General features: G+C 42.6%; 1 protein-coding gene across 2 annotated transcripts in view; it reads left to right on the forward strand.

Annotated features, from left to right (window-relative positions):
* Positions 1-455: 455 nt before the first annotated feature.
* The window catches only part of UBE2O (ubiquitin conjugating enzyme E2 O), an 89,003-nt gene continuing 69,851 nt past the window's right edge, over positions 456-19,607 (forward strand). The window contains exon 1 of one of the 2 annotated variants that reach the window (XM_050919225.1): positions 456-578. The gene's annotated coding sequence lies outside the window, so the exon portion shown is untranslated. The remainder of the gene's footprint in view (positions 579-19,607) is intronic. The other variant, XM_050919222.1, reaches the window with a different exon arrangement.

Consider the following 19,607-nt stretch of genomic DNA (forward strand, 5'->3'; position numbering starts at 1 on the left):
TCTCATCTTTCCTCTCCTCTTCCCTCCTCTCATCTCTTCTTTCCTCTCTTTTCCCCTCCAGCCTCCACCGCCCTGGTTATCTCCCGCCTCTCGCCGCCCCGCCCCCGCAGCATCCGGCTCCCCGGCGGCGGGCGGGGCCGAGCTGCCGGACCCCGCCCCCGGGCAGTGACTGTTCTCGGCCCGGGCCTCCTCCCCTCCTGCCTGTCCGCTGCCGGCGGCCGCTCGCTCGCTCGCTCTCCCCGCGCCGCTGCCCGCGAGCCATGGCGGACCAGCCCGCAGAGCCGGCCCCGGCGCCCCCCGGCGGCTCGCAGCGCCTGCTCTTCTCTCACGACCTGGTGTCGGGCCGCTACCGGGGCTCGGTGCGCTTCGGCCTGGTGCGCCTCATCCACGGCGAGGACTCCGACTCGGAGGAGGACGAGGGCGGCCGCGGCGCCGGGGCCGGCAGCTCGGGGGGCTCGGAGTGCGGGGGCCCCGGGGCCGGCGGGGCCGAGGAGAGCCGGGCCAGCCCCCTGCGTCGCGGCTACGTGCGGGTCCAGTGGTACCCGGAGGGCATCAAGCAGCACGTCAAGGAGACCAAGGTGAGCGGCTCATCTGCATGCGCCAGGGGCCGCCGCGCCCACCCGGGCTCGCCTCCCGCGTGGGGACGGTGCAGCCCAGGGCCCGGCAGGCTGCACCCCGCGCCCACCCGGGCTCGCCTCCCGCGTGGGGACGGTGCAGCCCAGGGCCCGGCAGGCTGCACCCCGCGCCCACCCGGGCTCGCCTCCCGCGTGGGGACGGTGCAGCCCAGGGCCCGGCAGGCTGCACCCCGCGCCCACCCGGGCTCGCCTCCCGCGTGGGGACGGTGCAGCCCAGGGCCCGGCAGGCTGCACCCCGCGCCCACCCGGGCTCGCCTCCCGCGTGGGGACGGTGCAGCCCAGGGCCCGGCAGGCTGCACCGCGCCCACCCGGGCTCGCCTCCCGCGTGGGGACGGTGCAGCCCAGGGCCCGGCAGGCTGCACCGCGCCCACCCGGGCTCGCCTCCCGCGTGGGGACGGTGCAGCCCAGGGCCCGGCAGGCTGCACCCCGCGCCTTCCTGCTCTGCCACCCCGCAGCCGCGATCCGCCAGCCCCCCTCGCAATCCCGGACCTTGGGGCAGGCAGGGAGATTTCCTCGCGATCTTCGCCCCTAACCTTGATGGCTCCATGGAGCTCCTCAGTCATGTGCGCCCCCTGCCCCACATGCGCCCACTCATGCAGGGGCGCTGGAACCAGGGTGCTGAGAGCCATTGAGCCAAACTGCAAACACTGTATAGGATGGAAACCACTGCAGGCCAGAGAGTGCAGCAGCACCCCTAGTTCCAGCACCTATGCGCTCCTGACATTTGGCATAATTGCATAGCATACTCTGCTCAGGGACACCAGCTGTAACAACAAAGGGATTGTGACTTCCTAGGGGCAGGGGCCTTATCCACCAATTGCCATGCCAGCCTGTGGGGTTATGCAGATAGTAAGATACCAAGGGCACAGCTGTCTCTTAATGGCAGAATATATCTTGCAATTATTCCTAGTATCAAGAGGCACTTTAGTATGGGATTGATATTATTCCTTATTACTATAATCTGTTCTCTCTTGTGGGATGTTTCATTGGCCTCTTGTGTATGCTAATTTTGTTGAGGTTGAAATATATTACCCTTCTTTCAAGAGGCTTTAAAGGCAGTAATTACATCTCCTTGCCTCTCTAACCTGGAGAGGATACAGCTCTTTCCTGCATAGAGGAGATCAAAATGTAGCTGTCTCTCATGGAGTTTGGTTTAAGTTTAAAATAATCCTAAAAAGTCCAGAAAACTAGTAAAGGCCATTGCCTGTGAAGGTGAATTAAACAGTGCCCAGTAATAGATTCTCTCTTCTTTGGGGAGAAATGGGTGCACTATGTATTTTTTTAAAACCTCAACATAGGGGAGGTAAGAGCTAGGTACAACAGCTTTGGACAGTTAAAGATTTCAGTGTGGCATGGTGGTGTACAGACATGAAGTGGATTCATGGACTTACGCTTTTTTTCTGAATGATTATTCCTATCAGTCTTGCACATGTTGATTTGTGACCTTTCATTATCATTCAGAGGCTTCCAGGTGTGAGTGTTTGAGGTCTGGTTTAGAGTACTCCCCAAAGTTAGTCTAGTGCTGGGTTTTATGCACAGTGACTGACAATACATGGGAGACAAAAGAGAGAGAGGGCACTCTAACATAATACAAAGGGGCCTGGGATGAATGGGTGTCACACAGAACAGAAGGCCTGTGCTATCATCGAAACAGAAAAAGGCTGCATGCTATTTTATGGTGGTAAGTGAAGACATGAGTCTCTTAGCACAATCTTTTACCTGCTTCCTCAAAAATCATGCAACAGAAGTCTGTTGAAGAAAGCAATACATTTGTAATTCCAGTTGAAATTGGTAGGATCACACAACACTAATAAGTAGAGCCAAATGTAGATTGTATTGTCACTAGGCATGTTGAATCTTGTTTAAAATATATGAAAAATGAACAAGGTAGACCCACAATCTTTCTTTTTTTTTTTTTTTTTAAATCCCATATCCTCATTTTGGATTTGTGGGCCTTAAGTGAGAGTGATTGCTTTTCAAATAAAATCTTTGGCAAAAATTTTTAAATTCGGTGCCTAAAGTTAACCTTTCAAATTCATTTGAAAGCTCCTAAAACAGGGCTCTTGGAATGTGTAAATATGGATTTAGGAATCTAACATTAAGCTCTCAGATTTCAAAATGTTAGCCTTGTTCTATTTATATCACATTGCAATATGGAAAACACAGGAGTCCTGAAAGTAACAGAATTCAAAGGAGACCACTTAAATGAGTAGCTCCTTTCCTTTCCCTTTTATAGTCATATAGCTTCAGTGATGGTGTAAGGCTGTACAGGTAATATGCAGAAATGCCTAAACTGTCCTATTGACTTTCCATTTGAAAATCTGCCCCAGTGACAGAATTGATGGGAACGTCGGGTACAAGATGGACTGTAATTTAATTTTGGTTAAAAACAGTATCTTACAAAAACCTGAGACCAGTAGAAGTATAGCCATGAAATAGGGTTTTTTTTGCTGTAAGCCGTTTTTTAAATAATCTTCCCAGTATTTCTTCTAACTCAAACATTGCATTGCTAATAGGTGAGAACAAAAATGTTGAACTAACACATCAACCCTTTTTTTTTTTTTGTTGTCTAAGCTAAGAGAGATGCAAAATGTAAAGACCACATAATTGTTGTTGGGAGGAGAACATTGATTGCCATTTTAATAGTTTATGGTGTTAGTAACCAACTGTAGGCAGGGGTATCTAATTTTTAATAGTGTTGAGTCTGACTCTTGCAAAGGTACCTCTAGCTGTGAGATTTCAAATTTCACTTTCTTTGAAAGTATTTGACTTGATTACCTAAAGCCTGATAACATTAAATCATGGATTTGAGATTAAAATTCTTCTCCGCTCTCCTCCCAGTTCTTTTGAACGCCCACTTTTCTTACTGTTAGTCAGTTTTGCAGTGGAGAGGGACTAGAGGTAGTCTCAAGGCTTAGAGTCAGCAGACTGGATTCTTTATTCCAGCTCTGCCATTGACCACTTATAGCCATGAGCAAGTCACTTGGGGCATGTCTCCATGGAGTAGCCATGAGCACTAAGGAGTTGTTTGAAACAGCACTACATAAAAGTGCACTAGAGAATTTTTAATGGGCCATTGTAGGGTCCGAATGGTCGTATTAATGCACAGTGTGTTAATGTGCTTGAGAAATCATACCCCCCTAGTGCATTCCCCTAGCAGGTAGGACTGCCTTTGGTTTATGCCTCAGTGTCCTTATGTGGAAATGTGGACACTCCTCTACCTCACACACCTCACACAGGTGTTGAGGCTTAATTCATTGATGTGTATTAAGCACTTTCAGATCTTTAGATAGGAGCTCTTTCAGTGTGAAATAATATTACTAGCAAGTGCACACATTTAGCACCAGAGAGGGCAGCAATCCAGAAAAGGCTCTTGTAGCAACATATAAGGATAGCAGAAAATAAATATCCACCAACTTCTTATGCAAATGTGGAAAGTGGCAATGCTGTTCTCTAAGCTACATAACCAGGCAACCTGAATTAGAAGCCTACCACCATTCCTAACTTCTTAGGGAATAGACAGTGTTAACAAACTAATCTTTTCCATTCCTGATCCCAGCTAGCTTTTTGGCTTTCCTGTGCTTACATTTTGTGGCAGTAAATGTTGCAGACCAATGTGTGCTTGGATTTAAATGATTGCCTGCATTAATACCAAGTTTAGTAAAATTATCCTCTTGCAACAGAATGTGAATTTAGGACCTATGGTAATGGATGAAGACCCTTTGGCCCCACCACTGGAACAAGTACATTAAGCTTGCTTATTAACCATATTTAGGAATCAAATAAGTATTTTCCTAAATCAGTTTTGTGAGTAATATCAGTAGCAAGGTTCTTCTCTGGTGGCACAGACTCTGGCATTCACACCAAATTTTTATATTTTACCTCTTCATGCTCCCTTCAAGCCTGCCTTCCTGTCCTCTGCACATAGTCTCAGACACTGAAACAATTTAAAAATCTTCGTTGCTGAATAGTCAAAAAATCTCCTGTTTTGGAAGCGTGCATCTTCTCCGTATCCTGGCTTATCCTCAACCCGTTCTTAAAAATCATGTAGCAAAATTTGAATTGCTCTCCTTGCTGATTTAAATTGCATGCTTACTGTCTTCACATTGAACGTAATTCTTGCTCTGTGTACATTATATTTAATTTGCCATCCTAAAGAGATGGAGCCATTGCTGACTGGCATCAGTTTCGGAAAGTTGCAGCAGCTATTTTCCTAGCAAAGTAATCACAAACATTTTGAACCCAGGCTAACTTTCATTTCAAGAGTTTCTCCCCCAATATGAACATAAGAATGGCCCTACTGGGTCAGACCGAGGGTCCATCTAGCCCAGTATCCTGTCTTCTGACAGTGGCCAGCGCCAGGTGCCCCAGAGGGAAAGAACAGTTCAATCCATTTGGGGATTGGCCATTTGGGGATTGGCCCTGCTTTGAGCAGGGGGTTGGACTAGATGATCTCCTGAGGTCCCTTCCAACACTAATAATCTATGATACTCTGTGAACAGAACAGGTAATGATCAAGTGATCCATCCCCTATTGCCCATTCCCAGCTTCTGGCAAACAGAGGCTAGAGAAACCATGCCTGCCCATCCTGGTTAATAGCTGTTGATGGACCTATCTTCTGTGAATTTATCTAGTTCTTTTTTGAACCCTGTTATGGTCTTGGCCTTCACAACATCCTCTGGCAAGGAGTTCCACAGGTTGACTGTGCATTGTGTGAAGAAATACTTCCTTTTATTTGTTTTAAACTTGCTGCTATTAATTTCATTTGGTGACCCCTAGTTCTAGTGTTATGAGAAGTGGCAAACAACACTTCCTTATGTACTTTCTCTGTATCTGTCATGATTTTATAGACCTCAATCATATCTCCCTGTAGCTGTCTCTTTTCAAAGGTGAAAAGTCTGTCTTTTTAATCGCACCTCATAATGAAGCTCTTCCATACCCTAATCATTTTTGTGCCCTTTTCTGAACCCTTTCCAGTTCCAATATATCTTTTCTGAGATGGGGCGACCACATCTGCACACAGTATTCAAGATTCAGAATGATAGCCATTTTAGTCTGTATCAGCAAAAAGAACGAGGAGCACTTGTGGCACCTCAGAGACTAACAAATGTATTAACTAACAAACTTGTTATTTATTTACTAACAAATTTGTTAGTCTCTAAGGTGCTACAAGTATTCAATATGTGGGGCTATCATGGATTTATATAGAGGCAACCTGGTATTTTCTGTCCTATTATCGATCTCTTTCTTAATTATTCCCAGCATTCTGTTCACTTTTTGGACTGCCGCTGCACATTGAGTGGATGTTTTCAAAGAACTATCCACAATGACTGAAAGATCTTTTTTGAGTGGTAACAGCTAATTTAGATCCCATCATTTTATGTGTATAGTTGGGATTATGCTTTCCAATGTGCATTACTTTGCATTTGTCAACATTGAATTTCATCTGCCATTTTGTTGCCCAGTCACCCAGTTTTGAGAGATCCTTTTATATGCGTTTAGGAAAGGTAGTGAGTGAAAATGCATAAGTTTATTTAATGTTAATAAGTTCTTCACGATCCATTTTAAAAAATACTTTCCCCTTCTCGTATCGTCTTTCATCCCAGAATCTCAAAGCTCTTTTCACTGTCTGATCTTCACAAAGCCTAGTATTCCTGTTTTCTAGATGGGGGAAAATGAGGCACAATGGTTGAGTTCATGGGAAGTCAGATCGCCTGACTTCCATTTCTATGCTCTAATCATAGACAGTGCCTACTCCACAGTAGTAAAAGAGGCATCAACTATCTTACTGCATTACCTTCATGCCAGGGGAGATGGGTTAGTGCTGTTCTAGATTTTGTTTTTCCTCAAGTGACAAATACTATAGTGCTAGTTTGTTTTTTCAATTATCATGCTCAGCATGAGTTATTGGCAGGGAAAAAAGTCCATTCCAGTATTGCCTTGTAATGGCACTGGTACTGCATGTCCTTATTGTGTAGGTCGGGAGTATGCTGATCAAGTTGATTTGGCAAAAATGTATGGGGATCCAGGACTGGAACGGCAGGGTCAAGGTACAGTGATAGAGCTGTGTTGGAAGTTTGTGTTCTGGTGCTAGTGAAGCTGATGAGTTAGTACTACAGTTTGCTCTGAGATTTTTATTGTTGCTGCTGTTCCATTCAGAACCACTGGAAACAGATTCTAACCAGCACGCCTCTTCAGTGTTAATTCAGTGACTGATCAGTCTTGTTATGTCAGATAAATTCTTGTTTTCTTCAGTTACCCCTGAAGTCTCATTGCAGATCCAACTCTGCTTCTATTCGACACAGTTCTCCTTTCCCCTCCAACTATTTATTACTATAATTTCTTGACCTCAAATGCTGAGTCATGAATAGGAGGCAGGAAACCTTTTTTTAAAGAAATGAGTCTGATTTATTTCGAAACTTCTCTTTTTTTGTTTGGATTCTGTCCCTTAGTTATGTGTTTTGATTTAAACTTTTAAACTACCATGGTTCTTTATTTGCACTGTGAGGAATAAAACTTTCCTATTTAGTGAGGATCTATGCTGTTGCTTCTCTTTATCCCTCTTGTAGTTGATATCAAACTTATCTTTCGAGACCCAAATACATAAGAATGACCATACAGGTTCAGATTAATAGTCTGTCCATCTAGCCTAGTATCCTGTTTTCCGACAGTGATCAGTGCTTCTAGATGCTTCAGAGGGAATGAACAGAACAGGGCAACTTATCAAGCGATCCATCCCTGAAGGCTGGAATCTGTGCTGTTTACTGTAAATGAGTCAGTGGTAACGGTCTGGTCCTGTGAGGTTATGAGGTGCCATAGCTTCAGTAGGAATTAAGGCTGCAGAGTATGGAACAGCCCTTGTGAGCTCCATCCTAAATTCTGAGTAATTTGGCTAGTTGTAGAAAATGTACTTGCCATCCACTAGCAAGGGGCAACATGATGAGAAGGTGCCCAGCGATTATTTTAGGATAAACGTGCAGCAGCCCTCTTACCCCTCCCACCCCCCTAACCCCGTTCCTTCCAGCACTCTGTGCTTTGCAGTTTTTCTCTCCAGTCTAATTCATATCATGCAGTATGGGTTATTTAGGTGTTAATCGTAGCTGGAAAGTTGGTGTGTGATACATAACCATGACTGATGGATGAAAAATTAAGAGCCTGCGAAACCTTCCATCTTCAAAGGCAGCCGGCATGTTTTTCTGTTTAGAAATTCAGAGATGTAGAGTATTTTAGCTTTTAACAGGTAAAGATGGATGGTTCTGGGTCACATAAGTATAATTTCTTGTCAGGCACCATGAATAAATGCTGATCGCTGTGCAGAATTGTAGTTTTGATGTGGTACGCAAATGTAATACCCCCAAACCATTATTGCTGGTTTTTATTGAGCAGAGGAAGCTGTATCTAACCCTCTCTTGCTTCTGACATTTCAGTTGGTCTCTCTGGGGATTTTGTAGGAACCACCTGCCATTCACAGTGGTTAGAGAAGAGGAGAAGTCTTACTGGAATTTTTGCAGTTCTGGGAAAAATTGATTCACTTTAGTGGATAACCTGTTCCAACCTTCTGAATATCTATTACAAAGTTATTTGCACTTGACTTGATTATTCATTTTGCTCTGCAGGTTGAGGACTTTGATTCGTTTGACTCTGGCTATATAGACAAAAGGTATGTCTACACTATGGAGATTATGGCCGTGTCAACACTACGGCATAGCTATGTCCGCATAACTGGGCGGGCGTAACTCCATTGTGTAGATGGAATTTTGCTGACAGAAGGGTTTTTTCTGTGGTGTAGGAATATCACATCCCCAAGTGAAGTTAGCTATGTTGACAGATGCCCTCTTCAGTAGCTGCTGTGATCAGGACTGGGTGGTCAGGGGTGTAGTTTTTTTTGACTGATGTAGCTATGCTGATACAACTTTACAGTGTAGACCAGGCCTCGGGGATAATCACAAGTATTTTATAATAAAAATGAAACCTTGTGTAGCCTGCAATATCAAAACCACTTAAATAACAGCTAGCACTGTTCCATGACAGGTTATTTTGAGACATTAAGGATAGGAAAATAATATAGTATGAAGTGCATGGAAGTGGTGGAATTATAAGCAAACCAAGAAATCCGTACATAATTATGCCAAACTGCATCCATTTTTATTTTTAATATTTATAAAATCTTTCATCAGGGAAATGCATTGAAATGTAGCATCTCTTTTCTACTGTTGATTCTGCAGCAAATGCGCTGCATTCACCACGACATCAGTTAACTGAAAAATAACATCCATTTGTTAAGTTCCCATAACTACTAAAAATAAAAAAAACTTCAATGTTTGTTAAATGTCCGAGACAAAAGAATGAAAATCCAGTCCAGCTGTTAAAGTACTTTTGTGTGTGAGTGAGGCTTTTGCTGCAACCCTCATAAGAAATCCTCCTTCATTTACATTATGCAAGTCAGAGAGCAGGCAGCCACAGACAAGCAGTTTAAAGCAGTGATGAAAATTTAAATTTGTCATCTCTCCTGGAGAATTTGCATTGAGTTCAAACAGCAGAATTTTTCTGACAGATGCTTTTGAGGACAAGATTTCACTTGTTTTCCTCCCCTTCCACCACCTTTCCATATCCCTCCCTCAGATCCCCCTTCTCGTCAAAGAAAAGACACATAATTTTAATGTTTGGTGTCTGTGTTGGCGCTAGGAGCAATGTTAATAACTGACATTTGCAAAGCTAAAAGCCTCATCCCACTTGACTGTTTAATTACTTGAGGGATTTCAAAGGCTCTGAAGGTTGACAATACCTTCCTTAAATACTGGCTAGGAAGAATCTGCTTCATTGTTTCCACTCTGCCTGTTCCCTCCCCACTATGTGCTGCTTTTTTCTTAAAATGGAACATCATCATCTTAGAAAACAACATTCTTCTCTGAAATCTTTGTGCCTACTATGACACGGCACACTTACAGTTACTAGAACTGGAAGATGAGAGAGACTAGCTTTTTCAGGTTTGTTTTATGCATTTGACAGAATTTGAATGTGTAATTCAGTTTTGCTGTTTCCCCAGTACGGTTTTTCTCCCATTTGTGGAGGTCTGTCTTTAACATAGTCATAAAGAGGGAAGAAAAATACTTTTAAAAATAGTGTTATGATTCTGAAACCACAATAATTGTTAGGAGGCTCCTTAAAAAAAAAAATTCAAGTTGACAGAGTTTAAATAGCAAATAAATGTAAATTTAAATAAATACATAAGAATCCTACTTGCCATTGCCTGGATGTTAGTTCATATTTATCAGAGACTTCATTCTTTGACAAGTCAGGATATTATGACAGTTTAAAAGAGACTCTACCAACTTGACTTTTGTGAAATTGACTAACTCCAGAAAAAATCATTTCCCCATATTTCGCTCTCTTTAAATACTGTTGTCCTTTTAAAATTCCATCTTTTTTGAGATGTATAAGGGTTTTTCTTCTCTCCTGTTGCTGGTTATAACTAGGGCCCTACCAAATTCATGGTCTATTTTGGTCAATGTCACAGTCTTAGGACGTTAAAAATCGTAAATTTCATGATTTCAGATATTTAAATCAGAAATGTCATGGTGTTGTAACTGTAAGGGTCCTGACCCAACTCTGAAGGCAAGAGTGCAGAAGTAAGGGTGACATCATATGGTATTGCCACCTTTACTTCTCTGCTGCTGCTGGCAGGATGCTGCTCTGAAGGCAGCGCAGAAGTAAGGGTGGCAATACCACGACCCTCCTACAATAATCTTCTTCCCCATGACCCTCTTTTGGGTTAGGACCCCAAGTTTGAGGAACGCTGGTTCCTCCCCCCCCCGTGAAATCTGTATAGTGTAGTGTAAAAGTACGCAAAAGACCAGATTTCAGTCCGTGATGCATTTTTCACGGCCGTGAATTTGGTGGGGCCCTAGTTATAATGGTATTTTCAGAAAGAGAGAAGCTGACTATTTAGGGGATACAGCAAAATTGGCTATAAAAGAAGTACTGTCAAATGCACCAAATAAACTGAAAAAATAAGGTTTGTTTTTGCTACCTTCTTTCAGCTATGGTGTTCTTCGAGGTTACGGATAACTATAGTAGGTACAGGTTTCAGATGGATAGCCGTGTTAGTCTGTATCAGCAAAAAGAACGAGGAGTCTTTGTGGCATCTTAGAGACCAACAAATTTATTTGGGCATAAGCTTTCATGGGCTGTAACCCACTTCATCAGATGCACAGAGTGAAAAATACAGTATGCAGGTATAAATATACAACACATGAAAAGATGGGAGTTGCCTTACCAAGTGAGGGGTCCAGTGCTAACGAGGCCAATTCAATCCAGGTGGATGTGCTCCATTCCCAACAGTTGACAAGAAGGGGTGAGTATCAACAGAGGGAAAATTACTTTTTGTAGTGATCCAGCCACTTTTTAGTGGCCTAATTTGTTGGTGTCCAGTTTGCAAATGAATTCCAGTTCTTCAGTTTCTCATTAAAGTTTGTTTTTGAAGTGTTTTTTTTGTTGAAGAATGGTCCACTTTTAAGTCTGTTATTGAGTGTCCAGGGAGATTGAAGTGCTCTCCTACTGGTTTTTGAATGTTACAATTCTTGATGTCTGATTTGTGTCCATTTATTCTTTTGCATAGAGACTGTCCGGTTTGGCCCATGTACATAGCAGAGGGGCATTGCTGGCACATGATGATGGCATATACAACAGTTTCAGAAAAATGTGATATTGTCTACACACACACACACCCCACACACACACCCTGATTGGCAGGTTTCTCATGAAAGGATTAATGCATTTAAACCATAAGTGCTTTATAAACTATATGTGCAAGGATCACAGCAGCTACCTCATGGGTAAGGCATGTTAGTTGTTTAACAGCAATACTCTAACAATTCAGGGAAAGAAGTGACAAATAATACCTGATTTAACATTAAACTGTGAAGGGAGATTTCTACTATGCTGCATGTAATTACCTTGGCCAGAAAGTAGGGTTCCAGTTGGAATTCAAGAACTGAGTGAAAATTTGTTCAAGTACTGCAGTGCTGACATTTTCACATGGTGACTCTGAAAGTCCCTATGATAGCCGTGAGGCACAACCAGGATGTGACTGTGCCAATTCCGTATTGTAATACAGGAATCTATCGTCCTTGCTGTGTCTGTGGTTACCTTCATTCCTGAACTGGTTTCTGGGTTTGCTTTCTCCATCTTAGCTTGTTTCGGATCTTCCTTCAGAACCTAGCTGTGTATTGAAACAAATAGGCCATAAAGCTGTAATAATAACAAAGTTACGGTGTGTTATCTATGTCTGTACAGCAATAAAAGCTGCACTGAGCCTTGTCTCCAGACTGCAGAGTTACGGGCTCATTGCTTTAAGACATTGTTCAGGCTCCACAAAGAATCTGACAAAGTGAAACCCTCATTGAAAGTTTAACCACTGGATGAAAATCTTCTCTGTAAAAATACTGGAATAGACACTTCTATAACTCCTACAAATCCATTTTGGACACCGACAAACCAATTTGTGGTGGGGAAGAATGTAGAGATTTGGCTTTTGTTATGTGCAGTTCAGCTACTCTAAAGGAGATATGCCGGGTAAGCACTGAATTCAGAATTTTTTCCTCTTTCACAGGATAGTCATTCTTACAAATAGGGAGGTTAAGAGCACAAGGCCGAGAGGGTCAGATTTTAAAAATCTGTTAAAACTATGTATTTTTTCCAAAGAAATCATCCATTTTATGTCTAATTTGTTTTCACTGTGAGGGCACATAGGTAAGTGTACGTACATACTATATTAACTTTAAATACGTTAAGAACATTTATATGTTCAGCATTATTGGCATCCTCTAGCGAAAGAAGTAATAACCTGTTGGAATGGGGACATTTATTGGCTAGTAAGCCACTTGAGGCAGTGACCTCATCTCCTTCTGTGTCTTATACAAGGCCAGGCATTGGCATTTAATAACAAATGAATAATTAGAAACGAAATCAAATACTGCTTTGGCCTCTGTATACCTTTCTCTATAGGATCTGCAGACTTTCGTGAGGTTTTTGCCCTTTATGTGTCTTGTTTCCAGCACTTGTGTATCCCAGATTAATTATGTGTAGGTGTATTGGGGGACAGATAAACACACAGCTGGAAAGCTCATTTGTCTTGTGTATTTTTCAGCATTTGGCCAAGACTTTCAAAATTGGGTGCCTAAGGTTAGGCTCCTAAACAAGTGGCCCAGTTTTTAAAGGTTTTGAGCAGCCACCCACTCTTTGGGATCACACGGAGCTGCTGGGTGCTGAGCCCTTTTGAAAATTGTGCCATTTATTTAGGGTCCTAAATATGGATTTAGTCTCAATTTTAGGCCTCCAGATTCTAAAAATCGTGGCCTTTGTTTTATTTGTTGCGGTTGTGGGTGCCATGGCCCAGTATGAAATGGCCAAACACAGTATGAAGGCAGCCAGGGGTTTGAAGATCAGGAACTGTGAGAAAGCTGGAGAGGGGAAGAGAGTACATCAGTATCACACTAACCCTTCTGTTAAGTGTGTGGCTTTTTCCCCCAGTAGTAAATTTTAAACAGAAAACTCTCTTCAGTTTGCATTTGTGATGCTATCATTTCACAGCCTCCATTCATGTCTCTCTTCTGAGATGAACAGAAACCAAATGGCTCTGGCATTGCTTCATTAAGCAGCAGATATTTTATAGCATAAAAATTGCACCACTTGCAGGTCCTCATTCAACACACATCGAACACTGCTTAGGTGATAAATTCTTATCGCTTCTTGTGATGTTGATGCTCCTTTTATGAAGGATGGGGCTCTGACTGGTAAGGAGGCTAGTTAGGGAGAAGCAAAGACCAGGAGGGAAGAGGGCTAATTAATTGCCAGGTAAAAGAGAAGGCCTCAACTCTGTTCTTTAGATTGAAGCAGGGGATTTTCTACTGGCTTAGTTTATCATTTTTATTAAAAATAACTGGGCGATATTTCCATCGCACTCAGTGGAAGATGAATCTATTATGTAGAGTAAAATACATTAGTGCTAGAGGGGCTGGAATTAGTTCCATCATGACTCTTTTTTTTTTAACCTACTTTTCAAAAGACACTATTACAATTTTCTTGAGAATGAAAGAGGATTATGTGTACGAATCATTTTTGTTTTAAGAAATAGAGTGCTGTTTCTCTGCTGATAATGATACTTAGTGCTTACTTAGCACTTTTAATCTTCAAAGCATTTTCCAAACACTAATATCACAGGACCTCTGTGACCATTTCTCCATTTGGGAAACTTGGCAAAAATTTCCCAGTATTGCTCACACTACAACTGTCAGGTGGTATTAGCGATATTGGGAGCCCTAACGAAGGTGGGCTGCTGTTGTGTTAAGTACTCTGTTCATTAGACCTGCTCTAATTCGGTTCGACAGCATGGTAATAAAAACGCCTCTAAAGCTGCACCTGAGCTGTATTAATTTTAGGAAACTTTTTGAAAATTCTCAATGCAGAGACAACCAGAGACTTCTGTTCTGGACATATTATCCCTCTGTCATAAACAGATAGATAAGGGTTAATGTCTCTTACACCTGGAAAGGAGTAATCTGAAACACCTGACCAGAGGACCAATCAGGAAACAAGACTTTTCAAATCTGGGTGGAGGGAAGTTTGTGTCTGAGGCCATGGCTACACTAGAGAGTTGCAGCGCTGGTGAGGGGGTTACAGCGCTGCAACTTAGGATGTGGCCACACTTGCAAAACACGGCCAGCGCTGCAACTCCCTGGTTACAGCGCTGGCTGTACAACCGGTCGAGCCTCGGGTGTAGCAATTCCGGCGCTGGTGATCCAGCGCTGGTCAGCAAGTGTGGACCCCACCAGCGCTTTTATTGACTTCCGGGGTATAAGGAGGTATCCCAGAATTCCTGTCCACAACAAATGGGAAGAAAGGGAGAGCTCGGAGTTCAGCCAAACTGCTTATTTAAAAAACAAACACAGCTCCTGTTTGCTGAGCGAGCAGAGGCAGGCAGGGGAATTACTTTGCAATGTTCACAGCTGTTTGCTTGAAGAGAGAAACAGCACGCTCACACGGCAGAGGGGGAGAGGGAAGTCCATGTTAAGCAGATGCTTATCTGGTCTGACGGCTATTTAGGAGAACATAATTTGCATTTAGTGAATGAGAGAGGGGTGGGGGAAGGGGGTCAGAACTTTTAAAATGATTGAAGGTAGGCACTGTATGTCTTCCAGTCCTTAGAACTTGCAAGGCAGGGAGCTGAGAACAGTGTCAACTCCAAAAATCCATTCTGTCTGTCTCCTCCACGCTCCCTGTCACATTTCACCCCACCCCCCTCTTTTGAAAAGCACGTTGCAGCCACTTGAATGCTGGGATAGCTGCCCACAATGCACCACTCCCAACAGCGCTGCAAATGCTGCAAATGTGGCCACACTGCAGCGCTGGTAGTTGTCAGTGTGGCCACACTGCAGTGCTGGCCCTACACAGCTGTACGAACACAGCTGTAACCACCAGCGCTGCAGAACTGTAAGTGTAGCCATGACCTTAGTTCTTTGTTCTAGTGTTCTGCCTGTACTCTTTCAGCTGGGAGAGGATTTCTGCCTCCTGCTTTTCTAATCTTCTGTTTCCAAGTTGTAAGTACAAAGATAGGTCTGTTTTTTTTTGTATTTACATGTGTGTAGTTGCTGGAGTGCTTTGAATTGTATTCTTTTTGAATAAGGCTGTTTATTCAATATTCTTTTAAGCAATTGACCCTGTATTTGTCACCTTAATACAGAGAGACCATTTTTATGTATTTTTCTTTCTTTTTACATAAAGCTTTCTTTTTAAGACCTGTTGGAGTTTTTCTTTAGTGGGGAACTCCAGGGAATTGAGTCTGTAGCTCACCTGGGAATTGGTGGGAGGAAGGAGTCGGGGGAAAATCTCTGTGTGTTAGATTTACTAGCCTGATTTTGCATGCCCTCTGGGTGAAGAGGGAAGTGCTTGTGTTTTCCAGGACTGGAAATAGAGAGGGTGGAATCCCTCTGTTCAGATTCACAGAGCTTGCTTCTGTGTATCTCTCCAGGAACCCAGGGAGGGAACACCTGGAAGGGAGAAGGGAAGGGAAATGGTTTATTCCCCTTTGTTGTGAGACTCAAGGAATTTGGGTCTTGGGGTCCCCAGGGAAGGTTTTTGGGGGGACCAGAGTGCCCCAAAACACTCTAATTTTTTGGGTGGTGGTAGCTTTACCAGGTCTAAGCTGGTAACTAAGCTTGGAGGTTTTCATGCTAACCCCCATATTTTGGACGCTAAGGTCCAAATCTGGGAATAGGTTATGACACCCTCCTTCATGACTTTCATAGCACGTCGGATCACGTGCTGTATAGGTGCAGCATGTTGCCACTATACAATCACAGTCTACATTCAGGTTTTAGGAGTTATCCCTACTGATTCTGGAACTCAGGTCACCTTTGCAAAGGTCTGTTTGTTTGCTGTGATTAACTTTTTAAGACTAGCAAGTAAACTCACATGATGATTTCTTAATGGGAAAAATGCTAAAGAATAGGCAAGGATACTTTTGTGTGGTCTAGAAAACTTTTATGACAATTTTGGAAGGCTGTCTCAAACATTTTGTATTAGAAATATATTCAGTAATGTGTAATAAGCTGTTAGCTTCTGGAAGGATGTTTAATACCTTTAAGGTGTTTTATAGAATCCAAGAGGTATTAAGAATCTATCTTAGTCACTAGTTAAATGAACTGATTGTAGAGCTTAGCCCTGAGTGCAAGTGTGGTGAAGCACAAGTATTACTAACATAACTATGATGAGTTCTCTGACCAGAATGGACGCTGTTATTTTTCTTCACCTTGCTAAGGTCCACAGATTTGTTACAATGGGGTCTTCAGCTTGCTTGCCATGTGAGGGCAGAATCAAACTGGTCAGTCATGGGCAGCAGGGGAATGCCCCACCCTCTTGATGTCCTTGTCTCTTCCTTCCACCTCCACCCTCAGTGTCAGGCAGCTCAGCCAGCTCTTTACTAAAGGAAAAGTCAACATTTTATTTTAAATATCCAGCTTAACATTTTGCCTCGTCATTTTTCTCTCTAATTCCCAGCAGTGACCCAGACTGTGTTTGCCTTTTAGGGAGATTGTCCTCTCATCTCTTCTTCCCCTTCTGTTTTTGAAGTTGAGAGCTTTCTCTGAGATCCAGTATTGTACTCAGGACAGTAGTCTTGTCTCCTTTAGTGAGGTCAGCCATGTAGCCATCATCTGTACATTCACCAGGTTTGAAATTTGGGTCATCCAGTGTTTAGCCAGTGCCATTTTTGTTGGAAGTGTTCTCCACATCCTAATGCCCAGGGGAAGATGGAGGACGTACATTGTATGTAAACATTGCCAAATACAGTATATGAGGAATGATTCTGCTTCCCACCCCTGAAGTTGCAATGCTGTGAAAATCCTGTTGTAACAGATCTGTGGACCTTAGCATGAATTACAGTGGGAAAAGAGGTGTGCTTACCAGAAGATGTCCTTACTTTGAGTAACAATGTCCACAGATGCAGCCCACCCTGGAGAGAAATGGTTCATCCAGAATAAAGAGGGAAATTGACATCCAAAGAGTTGGGTTTGGTTTGTTGGGGGGATTTCACATGCTTTGTAATAAGAGAAATCATTATGCTTTTTTTCTCCAGTGTATATTTAACACACATTCTGTAGTTAGAGAAAGTAGATCTGAATGGTCCTGGCTGTGGAAATTATCTCAACTTGGAGAAACTCTGGAGGAAAGGGCATTCCCCTGCTGCCTGTGGCTCACAGGTCTGGTTCTGGCCCTGAGCTGCAAGCTGGCTGAAGTACCCATCGTAATGAATCTGTGGACCTTTATTGCTCAAAGAGGGGAAATTTTCAGGTAAACAGAGATTAAATTTTCCTATTCCGAACTGTAGTTTGTAGCCTGGTTTGATGAACATTCTTCAAAGGGAAAAAATAATCCCTGGCCATACTGCTCAGAAAAACTATTAGAACTCTACTTGACTAGCACTTGACTAACATTCAAGTCCCAACATTTGATAATACCTAAAAAAGCAATCTGCTCTCTCTCATACAATAACCACTGAGTGTTGGGAAGGTGTGAGGAGCTGCAGATTAGCTGGAATATTGATAGAGGATTGTAGTAGGTGAAGTGGGAATTCTGAGAAAATAATAGTTGTTGGCATATGTGCTCTTCATTTGTCTGCTCATCTTTGGGTATGATGAGCGCAGAAGGTATGCGTCTGTGTGACTCTTCTTCCCTATCCTCTAGTTGTTTCCTAGTTCTGGTGTAATTAAAAAGGAGAGGGCAAAATGATGATGAAAGAAAGGGAGTTAGCCATAAAGAATTACCCAAATGCCAGGGTAACTGGTGAGGTACCGTGCAGCATCGGAATGGGAGAGAATAATCAAACCCAATGCACAAATATTTACCCCAGACCTTAAACATCTGCGTCCTAAACCACCTTCTTAATACATTAGTTTCATTAAGATACCAAACTAATCTGCTAATCCTAGCTAAAAGATGTTTGATGTCTCTTTGCATATCCACCAATGCTGTGAACCTGTTGCTATCTATCGTCGTTTCCATGAAAGCTACATAGATTTTTTTCTGTAGTGGCTTATTGCATTGGTCGTACAGTTTTACAATAATCAACTATTCGCCCAGAACATTTCTGGCACATGTTGCTGAATTAGTTAGCACCTGCCCTTTGGTCTCCCAAACTAGAAAGTTCCTCTGTTTAGTTTTATATGGGGTTAGAAATTTGTCCTGTATCAGCACAAGACATCCTTTAGTTTACAAAGTAAATCTGCCCTGTAATGGCTATCATGGTAAAGTGTTAAGGATAGGTTATTCTGCTGTAACAAAATGATAAAAAGGGCTGCATTTTATTTTTATTTTTATTTCGGCTTGTGAATAATGGGTTGTCTTAATTCCTGATTCTCTGCTGCCTTCCACCTTGTATAAACATGAATACCAGTTGAAAACTGGCGTAAAATGCTACAGTGGATATAAATGAATGGAGAATTCTGATTTGATAGCATTTCACATCCTCTCTGCACTTGTAAGGCCGAGTAGAATTGGTCTCTTAAAGTATAAAGCTCAAATCATTGAGATAGTTGATGCCACAGGGACTTGTGCAGCCTTCTATTTCCTTCACTTTTCCTTTTGTCTAAGAACAAGTTGTTTCCGGTTCAGTATTCAACACCACTTCTGTCAGGGTAATGTATCTTTATCATCAAGAGGGATTGATTCGATAGATTTTGTGTGACTGTGCTCCTAAATGGAGGACTGTAATAACTAATATGGAATAAATAACAAGAACGTGCTACCACTTCAGAAACTCTGATCCTTGTTTGTATATCTAAAGATCCTTAATTAGATGAGAAAAGGAGAAAAAAAATGCAGTAAGTGAGAGAGAAACCATCTCTAATAAATTTTTCAGCATTGATGCTTTAAGGTTTGGGAAAAGTTCTGGCCTTTCCATAATCAAGCTGTAGCTGTGTTTTCCCTTCTCCATGGCATAAGTTAAAGCCAAAGAGTCAGCCCTATATATTAGTCTCAATTCTCAATTTACTGGCTTTCTTTCACAATAGTTAAAGAAATTTTTCACAGTTGAATTATGTCTTACATTAGCATAGTGAACGTGGCATTAGTTCAATGTCCTGTTAATTCAACATATTCTGTTATTTAATTGGCATGCCTATGGAAAAAACGCAATGTGCATTTAGACTTGATTTAATCTCTTCCTCTGTGATGCTTTGGTTTCTCCTTTGTTTTTGCCCCACGCAGCTGCTTTCTCTTCAGATTATTGCAGTCTTTGTGATTAAGGCATGCATGGCCATGAAAGCAAGGCGGTTTTACAGAAAAAATACTCTTATCTTTGAACTCCCATAGCATGCTTATTCAGTGCAAAGCAGCTGGAATGAGGCTGGACTTTTTGTCAGTGTTTACATCCTGGGAGAGACTGTCAGGAGTGCCGATGCAGTCAAAAAGGTTGTG

The sequence above is a fragment of the Gopherus flavomarginatus genome, chromosome 12 (genome assembly GCF_025201925.1).
Source record: "Gopherus flavomarginatus isolate rGopFla2 chromosome 12, rGopFla2.mat.asm, whole genome shotgun sequence".
Lineage (NCBI taxonomy): Eukaryota > Metazoa > Chordata > Testudines > Testudinidae > Gopherus > Gopherus flavomarginatus.